The sequence below is a fragment of the Myotis brandtii genome, unplaced genomic scaffold (genome assembly GCF_000412655.1).
Source record: "Myotis brandtii unplaced genomic scaffold, ASM41265v1 scaffold237, whole genome shotgun sequence".
NCBI classification, from domain to species: Eukaryota; Metazoa; Chordata; class Mammalia; order Chiroptera; family Vespertilionidae; genus Myotis; species Myotis brandtii.
Genome location: NW_005358943.1, coordinates 6,857,801 through 6,861,736, shown reverse-complemented (window position 1 = coordinate 6,861,736; position 3,936 = coordinate 6,857,801). Strand labels below are relative to the sequence as shown.

Here is a 3,936-nt window from a genome sequence, read left to right as displayed (position 1 = left end):
AGGGGGAAAAAGGAGACATATGTAATACTTTAAACAATCTATATAATAAAAGCCTAAGCGACTGTTATGGTGGAACAACCAGAACGACCGGTCACTATGATGTGCACTGACCACCAGAGGGCAGACGCTTAATGCAAGTGCTCTTCTTCATCCTCTGATTCCAGCTGGCACCCCTCCAGCCACAGAAACCCGGGCTCACGGCTGGCAAGCACAGCAGCGGTGGGGGGAGCCTGTCCTGCCTCCACAGCAGTGCTAAGGAGCAGCAATCCAAGCAGTAAGGAGCAGCGAGCAGGTGGGCAGTAAGGAGTGAGGGGTCCTGAACTGCAAGATGGATGTCCGCCTGCAGGCTTAAAGGGGGAGCAAGCCTAAACCAGCAATCAGACATCCCTTGAGAGGTCCCAGACTGCTAGAGGGCATAGGCAGGGCTGAGGACCTCCCCAATGCAGAATTTTGTGCACCATGCCTCTAGTAAAAAAAAATTAAAAAAATACATAACAACAAACTCTTAAAGAAAGAACTTTCATTTTTATTAGTATCAATAATGAAATGTATTAACACCCTTCTTTTCCAAAACTTTGGTCACAAAAAAGATATATTCATGGACCAGTTATACTCCAGTAATTTGAGAGAAACTTGTAATGGATGTCACATTGTGAGATTTCATTTGATGGCAGCCTGTCTACAACTGCGCCATTACCACAGGCTTTCATTATAGGGAAAGTTAAGGAGGAGAACTTGCTCTCAAAATGTATTCAAGAACGCAGCTGCTGCCAAGGCAGAGGGATCCGCAGCCATGCTCCAACACCACCTCCCCAAACACACACACCACTTATCACCCCTCCTACCCTCACCTGGGTGCCTCAGTAGATGAGGAGAGCCCTCCCAGCTGCTCAGGTTCCCGATCCCTTGAGCTGGAGTGAGAGTGCAGCTTGGGCTGCTTGAGGGGCAGCTTGGAGAAGGAGGAGGACTAGGAGTTGGATGACAATGAGGAGCTGGAGAAAGAAGAGGAGGAGGAGGAGATGAAAGAGGAAGTGGAGGAGAAAGAAGAGGAAGAGATGAACTACTTCTCGCTGAGGCTGGAGGGGTGCCAGCCGGAATCAGAGGATGAGGATGAGCACCTAATTAATCTCTCTGAGCTGACCCCATACATGTTGTGTTCCATTTGCAAAGGTTACTTAACAGATGCAACTACAAATACAGAATGTCTTTCATCCATGTTGTAAAAGCTGCATTGTAAGACATTTTCACTATAGCAACAGGTGCCCAGAAAGCAACATAGTAGTGCATCAGACACAACCTCTTTATAACATAAGGTTGGACCAACAGTTACAAGACAGAGTGGACAAATTAGTGATCAACCTACAGAAAGGAGAAAAAAAGCAAGTGCATGAGTTTATATATATATATAAAGAGGTAATGTGCAAATTAGGCCGGGACACCGTAACGGTTCATGATCTGACAGGAGGAGTTTGGGCACGCAGGTGAGGCTCTGAGCAGAGACGGAGACAGAAATGGGGGCTGGCCTAGCCACTGGGCAGCAGCTCGGTCCAGCCTTCCAGAGCTGGAGCAGACACGGACAGGGACGTAGGGGCCAGCCCACAGCCTCCGCAGTTGAGCACAGGCTGGGAGAGGAGAGGGCGAGACCTCCTGCAGCCTCCATGGCTGATCACAGGTCCAGAGAGGAAAGGGCAGGCTGTCCGAATCCTCCCCGGCCAACCACAGGCCCTGAGAGAAAAGGGTGGGCCCGCCTGCAGCCTCCATGGCCGAGCACAGGCCCGGAGTAAAATGTTGACAGCAAGTCCTTTCAGTACAATTGGGGCATTAGAGGCCCACAGAATGATATTTCCTTTTCTATGAAACACATAACTCTGACACACTATTTACAATTAAATAAGTTCCATATATTTTGATATTTTACAGCCCTGGAAAGTTACATATAATGATCAGCAAAGTGAGAAGATGAAAAGAATTTTTAGGCTTTTAAAGATGTAACTAATTTTTTTTTTAAATTGTTTTTTGCTTAAAGTATTACAAAGGGTATTACATATGTGTCCTTTTTTTTCCCTGCCCTTGACAATCCCCTGGCCTCCCCTACCCCCCAGTGTCTTATGTCCATTGGTTATGCTTATATGCATGCATACAAGTCCTTCGGTTGATCTCTTACCCCCTTCCCTCCTGCCCCCCAACCCTCCCCAGCCTTCCCGCTGCAGTTTGACAATCAGTTTGAGGCAGCTCTGCCTCTGTATCTATTATTGTTCAAGAGTTTGTAATGGTCTCTATTATCCATGAATGAGTGAGATCATGTGGTATTTTTCCTTCATTGACTGGCTTGTTTCACTTAGCATAATGCTCTCCAGCTCCATCCATGCCGTTGCAAATTGTAAGAGTTCCTTCTTTTTTACAGCAGCATAGTATTCCATCGTGTAGATGTACCACAGTTTTCTAATCCATTCATCTACTGATGGGCACTTAGGCTGTTTCCAGATCTTAGCTATGGTGAATTGTGCTGCTATGAACATATGGGTGCACATATCCTTTCTGATTGGTGTTTCTGGTTTCTTGGGATATATTCCTAGAAGTGGGATCACAGGGTCAAATGAGAGTTCCATTTTTAGTTTTTTGAGGAAACTCCATACTGTCTTCCATAGTGGCTGCACCAGTCTGCATTCCCACCAGCAGTGCACGAGTGTTCCTTTTTCTCCAAGATGTAACTAATTTCTGTCTAGAAGACAAACTAATTCAAAAAGTGATAGTTTTATTGTCCTATAGGCCATTAGCCAGATTGTATCTAATTTAGCAGTTTTACTTCAGGCTTTCATCTTTGGAAATCTCCTTTGAACAGCATTATCATCCTGCCAGTCCCTTCACTGAGTTAAACAGGACTTTTACATCTGCTATTATATATTTGAATAAGAATTATGTATTTAGTCCTAACCAGTTTGGCTCAGTGGATAGAGAGCATCGGCTTGCGAACTGAAGGGTCCCGGGTTCGATTCCGGTCAAAGACATGTACCTTGGTTGCGGGCACATCCCCAATAAGGGGGTGTGCAGGAGGCAGCTGATCGATGTTTCTCTCTCATTGATGTTTCTAACTCTCTATTCCTCTCCCTTACTCTCTGTAAAAAAATCAATAAAATATATATTTTTTTTAAAAAAATGTATTTAACACATGCAAAATTTTGTTTTGACACAATAAAACAAAAGATCATTTGATTCTTCCCTGGAATACAGAAAAGCACAAACTTGAATCATTGGTGTGGCTTAGGCTAATTTTCCAAATATTGTTAATAAAATTCATGTAGGGATCTTCACAGAGCCAACAATTCTCTTTCAGGACTACATATTCAGCATCTCCAAGGAGGAGGCCTATTATCCTGTGTTTTGTTTTGTTTTTTAATACTCACCAGAGGATATTTTTTCACTGATTTTTAGGGAGAGTGGACCAGAGGGAGAGTGAGAGGGAGAAGGAGAGGGAGAAGGAGAGAGAGAGAAGGAGAGGGAGAAGGTGAGGGAGAGGGAGACGGGGGGAGAGAGAGGGCAGGCCCTCGCCAGCAGGCCCACCTCTCCACATGAGCTGCAGAGGAAACACCTTTTCTAACCGCTCACTGGCTAAGCTCCCCTTACGATACTCACAGTGCTCTTGATAACTTGCTTAATAAGAATGCAAGAAGGTGATCTAGGGTTTTTTTTACCTCACTCCTGAAGGAAAAAATGAAGGTCTGCTGCTACAGGGGCTAAGAAATGTCATATCCTGCCCTAGCCAGTTTTGCTCAGTGGATAGAGCCTCAGCCTGTGGACCGCAGGGTCCGGGTTCGATTCTGATCAAGGGCATGTACCTAGGTTTCAGGCTCCTCCCTGGCTGGGGCCCAGGTCAGGGCTCATGCAGGAGACAACCAATCGAAATTTCCCTCTCACATTGATGTTTCTCTCTGTCTT

General features: G+C 45.4%; 1 pseudogene; it reads left to right on the top strand.

Annotated features, from left to right (window-relative positions):
• LOC102242873 overlaps positions 1–3,936 on the top strand; it is a 9,397-nt pseudogene that overhangs the window by 4,507 nt on the left and 954 nt on the right.